This window comes from Argopecten irradians, chromosome 16 (assembly GCF_041381155.1).
Source record: "Argopecten irradians isolate NY chromosome 16, Ai_NY, whole genome shotgun sequence".
In the NCBI taxonomy this organism is placed as follows: domain Eukaryota; kingdom Metazoa; phylum Mollusca; class Bivalvia; order Pectinida; family Pectinidae; genus Argopecten; species Argopecten irradians.
The window spans coordinates 9,107,444-9,122,029 of NC_091149.1; the positions used below are offsets into that span (position 1 = coordinate 9,107,444).

The 14,586-nt window shown below is 33.2% G+C and overlaps 1 protein-coding gene across 1 annotated transcript in view; it reads left to right on the forward strand.

Annotated features, from left to right (window-relative positions):
* Nucleotides 1-2,815: 2,815 nt before the first annotated feature.
* LOC138310628 (allatotropins-like) overlaps nt 2,816-14,586 on the forward strand; it is a 49,919-nt gene continuing 38,148 nt past the window's right edge. Inside the window, exon 1 of the mRNA XM_069251909.1 lies at nt 2,816-3,367. The gene's annotated coding sequence lies outside the window, so the exon portion shown is untranslated. The remainder of the gene's footprint in view (nt 3,368-14,586) is intronic.

Below are 14,586 nucleotides of genomic sequence, written 5' to 3' on the forward strand. Positions count from 1 at the left end.
AATCCAAGATGACGTAATCGGTTTGAATAGGGTAAGTCGGGAAGTTCTTTTACTTGTTAAAAGCAAAACAAATTATGTTAGAGGTATTTTTGTATTAATTAGATAAATATATTTATATATATATCTACGATTCAACATCATTTATTGTCCAAATGAAGAATATTGTTGATGGCGGTGGAGCATCTTTAAGTACAATCATTGTAAGATGGAGAACTATAAAGCATAAGTATAACTTCAAGAATTTGTTACAACTATCAAAAATCAAATTACATTTGATATGTGCATTAATGTACTAGGCGTTCATATTTACAAAAATATTTCTCTCGCACATTTTCCAAATTAAAATGCAGCAAATTTTGCAGTCTGTTCATTAAAATCTATATATTTCCAATATGAAATACGGTTTGAATAGCTTTAGATACCAGAAATTGTAACCGGGACAAACATTTTTCCTAGTGTATAGTAGGACTAATTAGTAAGCAATCTCACCGTCAGGCGAGGTCAACATATGACCTTACCGTAGTCCCCAGTCACACGCAATCTCAACACGCATGCACACACTAACTAGGGGACTGTCTCAATAGACACGTAAGTAATAAATAAGACGTAAATCAAAATTAAGCGAACCCGCATTGCACCATTTATTTAGAATAGTTTAAATATATCGTAATTTGAAACAACAAAAAATAAATAAAAATGTTAAATGAATTAGGAATAACTTTTTTCCCTGTACAAATGCGTACACTGATATAAATGCATGTAAATGACATCGGGTAAAACAAAACAAGATCCATATTAATACGATTTATTATACTATATCAATACTCACATTTTATATCTATGCTGTAAGCCAATTTTCTTTCACATGCGATAGCTTTCGAGATTTTCGCAATTTAAGTAAATTAGCGAAAGTAAATCTCTGCGAATTGATATTTACATATTGTCAATTTAAAATGAAATAATAAATGCCTATTTCAAAATAAAACGAGAAAATTAGTAAACGCGACAAAAGTAGATTCACAGTATGTACATACCTCGTTGACTTCGCAGCAAAAGAGCTTATATTCTTTAAATCATGACGAGGCTCCATTTTGAATGATTTTTCTATTATCTTTTGTTCACACACAGTTTTTATTTTCCTTCTTCACTTCAGTACATACATGTATGCATAGTTTACAGAACACTTTATAATAAAACTTATATCTCAAACATGATATGAATTGTATATTTCTTCTGGACAAACTACTAATTATTATATTTGAGATGTCTCACCCTCAGTTAACATAGCCTTTTTACCTCAATAATTATTCTGATGAAAATACCATGCATAAAAATTGCAAGTAGTATAGGTGAAGTAACATCAACTTTATGGTTCCTGCATGAATAGTAGATAATACTACATGTACGCCGTGTCATTTATATGACGGAGGGCGATTCGTTATCGTCCTTATGATAACTTTAGCAGTTCCTAGTTACGTGTATTGTCTGGTGTAGAATCGAGGAAAGGCGAATCATCGTAAATATGATCCACAGCCACAGCTGTTACATCAGCTGACCGTACGCCATGTTTAGAGGTGTTAAATGGTTTCTATGTGAGCGTCCTATATAGACGTAGGGCGTGTATCAATGGTGTCTGATATCATCCCTTTGTACTTATTTTACAAATGAAATGTATATACCAGTTGTATAATGACTTATTTACATGAAGTGCAGAGACTCTAAAAATAAGTTATGATTGGCATTTCCATTTCATGAAATATCCACAAAGTTAAAGTTTCACATTTTCTCATCGTATTTCCTCCATCTTATCAATGAACTTCCAATTTCCGTTACAAAAATAGAAAGAAATACAGCAGGTTATTTGATATTTCACAGATATTCTGTTACCTACTTACCAAGGTAAATATGCTTTATAAAGCAATATGTTGGTTATTAAATAATTATTGAATAGCTGGCTCTTCGCGGGCAAACATTGTCATGATTTCGCAGGGCAAATCTCTGGAAGCAAAAAAAATGAATAACGAAATATTAAAAAAAAGATCAATGATATACCCATTGTAAGCCAAATCGTGAAATTTTAACACTGTTAGATTTAAATTTTCTACCTTTGTTATCTAAATCGCGAAAATGTTGACTCTCCAAAGTAGCCAGCTGTACGGTACAGTACTTGGTGATGATAACAACAGATGATTAACATCTAAAATATCAAAAGTGTACTCCTCAAAATAAACCAAACTTTACATGTCTTGCTGTGTTTCATAATACACACTGCTATACCAAGCAGTGCCTTTAATATGGCTTCGATCTCTGCACAATGCATTACACTGCTTATATAGAAAACGCTGCTTTCCATTTTATGAACTCGATTTTGCTTCCACTGTTAAAAGTTGTCGCCCTCCTTTTGCTTTTCGTGTTTAAATTATATTAAAGAGCTATTTATCTTGTAACATGAGTGGTATCAAATTACATAATACTTGAGCCCTATTTCGCGGTCACTTGTTAAACGTTAAACTCTTGTTGTTAACTACGATATGTCAGTCTACATAACCGAGCAAATCAACAGAGGAAATTGAACTGCTGGATTTTACAGAGCAACTTCATGTGTTAAATAAGGTGTCTAATTTTCACCAATTTGTATCTGAAACTGTTTGAACTAAATATTGTGATAAAATAGGAAAATCAATATTTATCGGCTTTATACGCTTTCAAGCTACACTAATTAACACCCATAACGGTAGACTAGTTAGTGTTCAAATCGGCACTTGCAGGTACGACAAGGCCTCGTCAGATTGCTTCGTTCCGTTCGATACATCAATAACAACTCTGAAATATGCATACGACCCCATGAGCCTCTAGACGACGTATCATATTAAGCACATGGACGGTTGAAGCTGCGCACACTCTGTATAGGACAGCAGTCCCGCACAAACCGTGACGTCACAATTTCGTGGGAGAATAAAACAATGGTAAACGAATCTCATTCCATTTCATCTCTATAAATTAGTTATATGAAAGTATCTGACTTCAGCATGGGTCGTAGTTTGTGACGTTATTGATTTGAAACGGTATTATGATTCTGATTTAGAAAAAAAGTGTCTATTGAAGTGCGACGAAAAATCCGAAAATTTATTTCATAAAAACGTAACTAAATAACCACCAACGCAAAAAACGGGACAGGCAATTCCGGAACTGAGTATATAATTTTGGAGGTGAACACAGTCAGTGCTAGAAGTGATAGGAGCAGTCGACTAGTGAGTATACATCAGGAGAGTACTGGTGCCTGATCATTTGGAATCTTTACCTTACTGGAACTGGCTATAGAACGTTTCTATAGGGGACTACGTATTTAACACCAACTTTGACAACGGTAAGTACCTGTTGTTCCGTCCTAAGCTTAATATATAACATATCAGGACTCGGTTTGTCACATGATTTGTGGAATTTAGGTTTTTCATTTGCTGTAAAACATTTGGTTATAACCTTACTAAAATCTGTCAATACGTACAAAATGCAATTACCAAAATCTATAAATAGGTACAAACTGCAGTTTCTAAATATCAGTAAATAGGTACAAATGCAGTTACTAAAAATCAGGAAATAGTACAAAATACAGTTACAAAAACTCTTGTTTGTAGATTTAGTATTAGAAGAAAATGTTTTAAATTATCTTGATTTGAACATTGTCGTTAAGTTGTGATAAGCCTAACTATCCTTTGAAAAAATGGACTCAAGTACTCAATTCATTTCTAAAATAAGTACATCTAGATGCTATCAGACACCGCTGTTACTCAACTATGGACGATCCACAGATGCAGATAAAGAATGGATTTCTTAAGATTCTTATAAAATTTTGTTCAGTTAGTATTACTAGAATTTATTTAATCTTGATTTACGAATTGTCTTTAAACTGTTACTAGCCTTTCGGTAGTGTTATAAAGAACAACGATTATATAACCTATTACGCTGTAATTTTAATAATAGTTTATTTTAAAAAATAAAAGAGTACAATAGAAAGGTTGGATTCAGCAACCAGTAGAAAATATTAATACAACTACATATATATTAATGTGCATGAAATAGGTAACTTGATTAACTATAATGTGTTTGTGCTAAGGTTCTTAGGTAGGAACAGGAAAGGGTATAGAGATTAAGAAAACGAAAATGGTGTTTATGTTTCAACCATACAAAACTTGACATTTGTTCAGGAGTCGAAATCGATCATAATCTGTTTATTCAAGTTATACTATAGAATGAAATAATGTTTTAAAATGCGGCACTTTCTGCTGTTTTTCGTATTCTCTGCAGAAATATGGTGACTGAATTTAATAAAGATTATCTCAACGAGATATAAACAATCTGTGTTTGAAATAAACTGTATTTATGAACGTAGCATACGACCCAAAGATAAACTATCAGTATGGTTTAATCTATGTCTCAAGTGCCTTACAAACACGTGATTTTGAGTTTCAATGTTGGAGAATGTTAAAACACCTCACGATGTGTAGATAGTATTACATTAATTTGATTTTATTATTTCGTTCTGAAGGATTTTTTTTATTAAGCCGAACTCGCGAAATTAACATTTGAGCTGTAAACACTGTGTCTAGATGTTGTTAAATTGTCTTTCTAAAGTTGACCCAATCTTTAGTCATTGATCGCAGATACATTTTAAGGACGTGGAGAGACAATGATAGTTATATTGGCGTTTCTATTGAAACGAAAGCACTCTTTCGAGACGATTTCATTTTGATGCCTTTTTAATTAGAAAAAAAATGTTGTAGGTGAATTATCATTGAATCATATTGCTCGTTTTTTTTATAATTGTGTCTTCCGGAGAGTTATGGTATGAAACTTAAAGGACGTTTTATTATTCATTAGCGAGAATGGATGTGCTTTTAAGCTAATAAAACCAGCATTCTTTCAATCATTGCTATGGTACTATTTCATCGGTCAATATATAAATGGGATTTTAAAAGCTTGTCCGGAAAAGCCTTGTCCGTTATCCGACTCCCCATTTAAGTTGAACTACAAGTATCGGAACAATCGCGACCTTTCATTGATTGACTTTTTTAAATAACAAAGCCGGCTTTTACCCGACAAATATTCTATTTATTGATTTATTTGTAAAATTAACAATGTGGGACTTGTGTTTGGAGAACTATGTGTGGTATATAAAAACCGTGTTCAAACAAACTCTCTGACTATATACTGTGTGTGTGCTCTGTTTATCTTTTGTTTATTTATTTACATAAATATGATGCTAGGATTCACGATTGTTTGACCTTTTGTTAAAAATTAAAACAAAAACAATGAAATAGTGTATCTCCAGATTTCAAAAATACATGTCTTAAGTTGACCAAAAATCGTTTTGTGATATAGATGTTCGAAATACTGTATTTAACGTTACACCTTACGCATGTTTTAAAAGTCATTCTTTGCTAATCCATACCTAGGTTATCTCGGCATGTTGGGACAACGTTCGTGACTTTTAACCAAATGACAGTGAATTCAGAAGCTAGGCACAGCAGTTTTAAAAGCAAACTTTGTGTTAGGCTAATGTCTCGTCTTCAATTAAAACTCATCGTTAAATGAAACCAACTTAGTGTTGTTAGTAGTCATTACATTTCTATCCATGGAATGTATGGCATGTTATCGGAATCGAAATGTCGTTGGGGGATGTGGTAAACGTTCTTAATTTACTGTTTTTACTGGTTTTCACGAAAAACTTTTGTAGCGTCATTTATACGACAGTCAGTTATATGTTACACAATGAACTGTGAAGTTAAATCCCTGAGAATATTAGCAGTTCATATTGATCAGTGTATTCAAAGAATGAAATTGAAATTTTGAACGACAAAATATTTTAAACGTAGAAATTTACGCTTATTATGCCAAAGTAGTTTTAGCGGCATTGCTTTCTCGGGCGTAATATTTTGTGTGTATACAAAACTATGTTCAAAAGGTCAAGTTTCATTTATCGCGAAATAACAAAGTCGCAAAATGTTCACACATACTAATAAAAAAATTATACTCACGTCCTTCACAGTAACCATGACAACAAGAAACGTTTCTGCACAACGAAACATTTCATGTCATACGGTATCTGAACTCTGCAAGAGAAGAATAAGTATTTGTCTCCTATGTTGTTAAACCGAATATTCAAAACCAGACATAGACATACCAAGGATGAATCAAAATAATATTGTTTTTTTTATTTTCTGCGAAATAGTGATGGATGAATCGGTAAACGTTTCATGTATTTCTTCTCCTTGTATTAATTTTGTGTATTAATAGAACACGTGTCTTTTATCACAAATCAGGGCGATACGCCATTTTACTAAGCCACAAAAGGAACACACAGTTATATGCTATGGAGGTTCAAAACATATGTTATAACATATTCATGATGTATGGAAATTTCGTAAATTATTGAATAAACGATCCTCTTCGTTTGTCGCTATTCGATGGGTTTCTCAGGACCGGATATACTTCACCTATGCGATGTGGCTGCTTAGATTGTTACGTTTAAAACATTTCAACTTCATCTATGTGACGAATTTAGGTCCTGAGCTTGCGCATGTGTTCTAAAATGTTATATTGTTTTAAACTGGAAACGAGCTCTGTCATACCATTTGGACTTCACCTAATGTAACAAAATTAGGTCTTGACCTTGAACATGAGTTCTGCAATATTGTATTTTTATATTCTGAAAACAATTGTGATTTTATACAACCTTATGTGACGATATTAGGTCTTGACCTTGAACGCGAGTTTTACAATCTTGTATTGTTTTATCCTGGAAAAAAACGTGATTTGATACCAACTTATGAGGCAAATTAGCTCTTGACCTTGAACACGAGTTCTATAATATTTCATTGTTTTAATCTTGAAATAATGTGATTTCATTTCAACTTATGTGACGAAATGAGGTCTTGACCTTGAACGCGAGTTCTACTACAATATTTCGTTGTTTTAATCTGGAAATAAGAGTCCTGTTATGCTGATTTTAAATCTTGTCGTGATGGACTCAGATACTGTAAATATGTCCAATGGGAGAATTATTGATATGTATTTGGGAATCCGTTCCATCTCGCATTTTCTATTTCTTCAAGACAAAAGGAGTGAATATGATCCACAAGAAACGGATTACACGTGTGACTGGTAATAAAAAAGAAATCCCGTGTGGATTGCAATGCTCATAAAACCGTGTCAACGCTGCTATATCTCCCTAGATGTTTACTCTTCGCATCTCTGTCGACAGCTCCTTTTCATCCCCAGCTACTTATATGAGTATACGATGTGTTACATTATATGTATGACTACCGAAGATATATCAATTACAGTATTAGATTTCACAGTGTCGCGTTTCTACGTCTGATGAATGTATTAATTCCATGAAAGGATTAGGGAATACGTGATGTACGTTATATTTATATATTGGAATTAATCGGGAAAAGGTCACAGGAAATTATCAATATCAAGGATGGACATGAGGCTTTTGAACAAACAAAAAAACTGTCAGATTTGGAGTGCACCGGAAAAAAGTTAAAATCAGGTTGGACAGGCACTTTTAGAGGCTTTCGAACAAAAATGCTGCCAGATAAGCAGTGCACGGAAAATGATTAAAATCAAGTTTGGACATGCACTTTTAAAAACTTCCAAACAACAATGATACAAGAGGAATAGTTCAATATTTTCTAAATACAGTATGCCATCCCTTTTTGTTTTAAGTGAAATGCATAATATTTTTTTTTCACTCTACATTTTCACCTTATTCCTACAGGAGAAATGAAACTGTTTAGAAAATGGTAATAAACGGTTTACTGGTAGCTTGAAGCAAATTTGCTGAATTGCCTACGATAATCACGCGTAGGCTTTTCTTTTACCGAGGACTAAGCGATATACCTAATATCTTAAAAGTGAATCTCTTATCTCCCCTTTAATAACCAAAATGAAGAAAAGGCTAAAAGTATATTTGAAATATGGTAACTGCTACGATGTCTATCATAGTAATACGTTATCTTGCCGCTCTCAATGCTAATCGATATCAAATTCAAATAAGCCCTTTAGAGAATAGAATATAATCAACATGGAAGACATGTTTGCTGCATACAATCTATAAAATTAAGCAGTTATCATATTTAATGAGTGTGTTTATCATCAAACAGAGTGCGAAGTCAGAGCTAGACCGAGATGTAAATCACGTCCTACATGTATTATAAAACAGTATTAATTCCTATTTATGTAACATTTATGTAATTTATTTTTCAAAACTAAGAATAAATCTATGTTAATGGCTTCCTGAAAAGGCACAAATCACCTATAAATAAATGCTTCAGACTCGCTAATGTTCATAAAGACAAAAGTAATCTGCAAAACAGCAATTATTAGGTTGATTTCACAATCTAGTTATAAGAGGATCTTAGTCCTAGAGAAGTGATAATTATATCTATATCTTTAACATGAATGAAAGGGAGCTAAATGCTAAATTATATATAGATTCTACATAAATGATTCTATAATTGGGAGCAAATAGTTTCTTCTATAAACGTCGTAGTTTAAATGTAATAATATTTGAACGCATGGTTTATGACATAATACAACATGAACCATACTAGTACTTTCACTGATTATATATTTTCAAAATGGTACTATCAAAATAATAGCGTGTGTTGGTTATATTGATATACATTCTATTGTCTTATATATTTTCTAAAAAATAAAATATGTAGTCTGAAACCTTAAACAAATGATATTTCCGGTTATTGCGTTTGGCATTTACTTTCGCCAAAAATACGCCGCTCAATATTCCTTTCTCTGAAGTGAACATATAATATACATGAGGTCATAAGCGAGATGGTGTTTTTAGTCATTTTTCTTTATTTGCTACTGGATACTTGGTAGAAGGCTATTGATTCTTTGGATAACAAGGAGAACACTACACCACTTAACAAATTCGTATCTCGACCACGTACACTAGTGAACTGATAGTCAGCCGTCATATAGATCAGTATTATAAATACATTACGCATGTACAAACCGCCCAGTGTTGTGGAGATCTTGACCTTTTCATTTATATAAATCATTTAATAATTGTTCGAGAACAAAGTATCCTTAGAGCAATAGCGATGCGTGATTCATGATCGATTAATTGGTGGTGATCTGAGCGAGAGCTTGGCCGAAAGGTACATAGTTTTGATGCTGTTGATTAAAAACTTCGATTTCAATCGGTATCGGCTACTCTATGACCATACTACAATTAAAGGCATCGAGCGTGGTTTATCATTGTTTATGAGCTTTGTTTGTTCAGATGATCGTATTGACGGATCGCCAGCTGTCAATCAAGACGCCCGGGTACCGCACGTGACTTTGCATTTTGCATTGTGTATACTATACTATTTCATACGACATTAAATATTTACATGTGCGTTTGCAACCGCGAGGCGTGGCTACATATTGTCTAGCAATCGTTTGATTTGGGAGATATTTAGTCTATCACGTGTTGTTTGCTAACTATAAAGACCCTATTTGCGCGATAACATTTAATTAATGTTATTTAATTAATATTGTTTAATTAATATTGTTTACTCGCTCTCTAATTCTATAATGGACTTATGACGGACAGTTGTTGGTGATCCATTCTTGACCACATCCATGGTTTTATTTAGTATCATTAATTAACCAAATCACGAATTGACCTTTACCAGTAAGAGTCCAGCTAAGATGCGTCTACTAGTTTTCCGCTCACCAGGTATCCAAGGCTTGTCTTTATTTTTGATCTATGATTATAAAGGTTAAACTGACTAAAATAAACGAATCATTATTTTGTCAAATACATTGTCATCTATATTAACACAGTAAAGGTTTTATTTCATTCCTCACATGTGTACCGAGATTTGTCAAAGAAAAGCCGATCATGTTCAAATTGTTGAAACAGGGAGCATGACGTTGATAGCCAAGGAAAAACTGTCGTGTTTTCTTGTTGCCGTCAAAAGATGACAAAATCAAATGGAGAGATTCTAAAATAGCTTTTCATTGTGTTCACCGTAAGTTAGTGGGATGTTCAATATAGCAATATTTATGGAGAAAACTCAACTTTCCAGTTCGAATATACATTACAACATTAAAACTATGTATAAAACTTAATGTTTGAGTCAAAATGCATATAGAAGTCTTAATATCGTATCAACGGTGACAGCGTTTCGGATGATGATAATCTTTAACGACATTTTATGATACAGATAAAGCAATGAGTACATCATGTTGTAATGAATAAATTACTTATTTCACAAAATACAACACAATAATACATTGAAGGGTCACGCAAATACCTTAAATCCGGAGTCCTGCTCACAAAACCAACGAACGGCCAATGTTTGTTGACACAGGCATTAAAAACGTCTGATCCGTTCCCTTGCTTAGTCAGTAGAAAGCGACATGTCCATACTTTTGTATTAATGTGGTTTTTTTCAATAACATGCACTAATTGTGTCAATTCTAAAAGTAATTTTTAAATTTAAAGATTCAGTTCAGTTCAATCATCCTTTATATTCATTAATGTAATCATGTGGAAAGGGCGTATGTAGCCTTTCCGATCCAAAATGAATATTTTTTAATAAAACATTTTTGAAATGAAAAGAAGCGATTGTATCACCAGCCACATGAGAACGTAAACCTAGTGATCATGCGTTCTTTAGAATGACAACACATGTTTTCAACGAAGAGTCATTTTAAAGCTTCGCATAGCATATGTCTATGACATTTCTAATACCACGGTCAGGTTGACAAATATAATGGACGACTTATAAATTCATAATCTTGATATGAGCGAGTCGAGTATAATAAAGTCATATCAGTATGGGTCAAGGAAGTAATATCAACAGTTATTTTCCACATAACACTGGATCCTTATAGATATATGTCTGTAGGATACGAATTACTTAAGGTAGTAAATATAGGACAAAGAAGTAATTCTAACATGGCGGACAAATGATTGTCGAATTTTCACCAAAACACCGCGACAAAGTCATATCAGAAGATAAACACATTGTTTTTCTATCAGTATATACCATTTCGTGAAGATGCTTTTAAATTGTCAGCAAACTTAAGACCTATCCCGCATGTCTTCGTAATCTGTTAGACATTCCCTTTGCAAACTTTGTATCTAAAATTAGTTGATACGTAGGATAAACAACGATTATTTTGCCTGTAATTAACACATTTGCGTTATCTCAGAGCATACGATACAGATAAAACTGAAAGTTGGGGACATTCTGTACATTGTTTTATCAAAGGTTACATGTAGAGCTTAGGGATATAATAACGTTATGGTTCGAAAGGATACTTTAAGCCACGAAATACGACTTGTATCCAAACACCGCGACATAAACAGATATCCCTATTACTTTTGATTCGGTTTGATTGGTTTGACATCACAGACAGGGTCAGAGTGGAGAAAGGACACGGAGAAAAAGCACCGACTAGCGACCAGTATTATCTGGCAACTGGCCCATATAGGACTGCAAAACAAATAAATATACAATCTGATAAAGTTAATAAATAAAACTGATATATAAATGCAATTGATTCTCTCCATGTTTGCGATACTTTGTGGCAGACGATCGGGGTCAGTTAGGACCGAAATTTAAGATTATAAGGTTTTATAGGATAATTAAGGTATGTTGGTGCTATACGTTAAACTACTAGATTACAAATGGTATATGTTGGAGGTCACAATGATATACTAGTTCTAATGAACAACTATTGATACAGACCATAAAATACAATGTGCACTGCAGGGTATATCTGAAAAATCTGCTGCAAACGTTGTCACTAAGAAATTAAGAACTGGGGTAAATATCTATCTTTACATAGTACTGTCATTTCCGAAAATCAAAGACTAAGGTTTAACTATTTGAAAAATTCATATTTAGAGTAGATGTTTCATCAAGATTTGCTCTTTACTGCCAAGAGGTAGAATTTTGAGTCTTTGTTGACGAAATATTTCATCATTCGCAAAAGTCGATATTGCATCATTTAAACTAATATCCGCTTCAAAGCGTAAATATTTCTTGTCAATTCTTCATCTGTGAAATGCAATATCACCTTTTATAATTGAGCATTTGAATCATTAGCTGCTTAAACTGACGTTAAGCTTTTAGTTAAAATTACTTTAGATTAAACTATATATTGATATGTAAGATAATATGGCGATCTATTGAAGTATTATTGTAATTTTCGAAAAAAAGGCGTTGATGGTTCTCTTGAAAATTATGAAATTAAACATCTCTAATTGTAATCTATTTTGAAATCGATTTTTATGTAAATAGACTAGCTGCCCCTCAAATGAAAATAAATACTTTTGACATCACAAACCTTTTGTGCATTGTAAATCAATACGCCATCATTCGGAACGTATTGCATTGAGCCATTAAAACATCTAGTTGAAATATAACGATTGTTATAAATATGATCTTTTAAACACGATCGCACTCATGAACACATGAATTCAGCACTGGGCTAAGTAACGACAATCAATGCTAAACGAAGAATGGACGGTTTTATGTATAACCATGAACACCGATTCTAATTTACATTAAGAAATATTCCCCCAACAAATAAGCTTAAGAATCCGTGCACGTCAGTTGTTAAAATTGCATTGGATTAACACACGATTATAGTACATTGCGAATCGCTGAATTTTGCATTTGGTTGAAACTCCGTTCATGTCAGGAATTTATTTAGTCCAATGGCTAAGCCACACCCAACTGTAATGTTTACTTTTGCTTTATGATTAACATAAACGGAGTGGGACGACTGTTTTGGCAATGTGGAAGCGTACCCCTTAACATTGGCACGCTTTTCACTAAGGCAATACAGCACATGCCAGACCTAAAGACCACGATATCACAGAACAAAACTTAAATGTCGCCCTAATGACCTTAAATATAACCAAAACGGATATTTAAATGTCCACCGCTTTTATTTGGCAGTTATGCGAAGACTTATGTCAACATTCTCATCAAAAAATGTATGACGTGCGCTAGTGTGTTCAGTTCAATGCTTAAGTAGACAACCAATCATACTGTGAACTCAAAACCAAAATGAAATCTTAGCAATATTTGTTTTTTGTTTTTTGTCATGGTTTGATTTTATGAGATTCAAAAAACTATAATACGTATATTAACAAATAATGCCAATTAGTGTATAAGGTGTGGTGAATGTCGCTTCTCGTTGTATCATTGACGTTTGTAATCATTTTGTAGTGTTACCTCAATGAAGCGTACCGGCAACTACATATTTCACCTTACTTAACTAAATAGTCAACAAGAACATCAGTCTCTCCATTTGCTCTATGCTGAACGATAGGCCCGAGTCAAAGAAATAATTCTATAGGATATGCTGTCTTTCTATCAAGAAACATGAACTATATAAAGAAACATACTTAATTATTGAAGTAAAAAATGGGGAGATGTCAGACAATGATATATTACTAATTACATTACTTCTTTGACTTATTGTGATAATAACTAACAAATCTAAACACAATAATACTATACTGTCCTCACGGGTACCCAAGTGAGTTGGTGGTCATGACAGAGAGCAAATAGATAAAGCAGAAGAAACATAACACCAGATAAGTCGCCGAATGAGATTATACAGTAGGGGTAGTAGATACAATGTTTTTTCCTGAAAATGTAATACAGAAAACGAAATAATTTCATTTTCGAAATATCGCAGATGAGATCTTAGAACCGTAGAACATGTTAGACTCTATATATATACCAGAGAGTGTTTTTCTTTAAATTGGCCAACGAAGTATCTTTCGAAAACATCATTTAATTGTTGAATAGTCAACATCTTATTACCCATAATATTGTACGTATTGAGTCTGTAAATCACAGGTAATTGGTCTCGTTTTAAGTATGTTCTAGCAAAACATACCTTTGTGATACATGTGTTTCTCCTTGAATTCTTGTATGATTACGTCAACGATGGACTGATTGCCTTTCGGCCTAAATGTGCTCGCACGAGACATGAATTATTTACTGATCATTATTGTATATTTAGCGGTGGATTCCTCAGATCAATGACACATATCGCAATTCTTATAAAGTGTCCATGTTTTTTGAAAACAGCTTCCGGTGATAGTATTGTCTGTGCGATCAATCATGGGGCGATCTGCAGACACTTATGAAATATATATCAAGCGTAAGTGAAATATTGCGTAGGTAGTCTGCGCGATTATTTACTGGGAGTCTGACTGGGCACTTGGTCCCATGGGGACACCACAAAATATATTAAGAAGAATATGTAAAACCACAGAGCTGTCAACAAGATGAAATATGTTACATCAATTAATATCGTATTGCTTTTGTTGAAGGTTTTGTCACAATGATCTTTGAATGGGTACTTTTACTTCTACATTTTCGTTTTACATAAATTTCAGAAATAAGAAACACAATTTGAATACTACAAACTACAAAATAACTACGAGATGGAAATTTTCGCTTAAATACGCCGAAGAGCCCAAACGCGATTTGAAAAAATTAACGAGTGTCTGAACATTACAGGACGCAAACATTA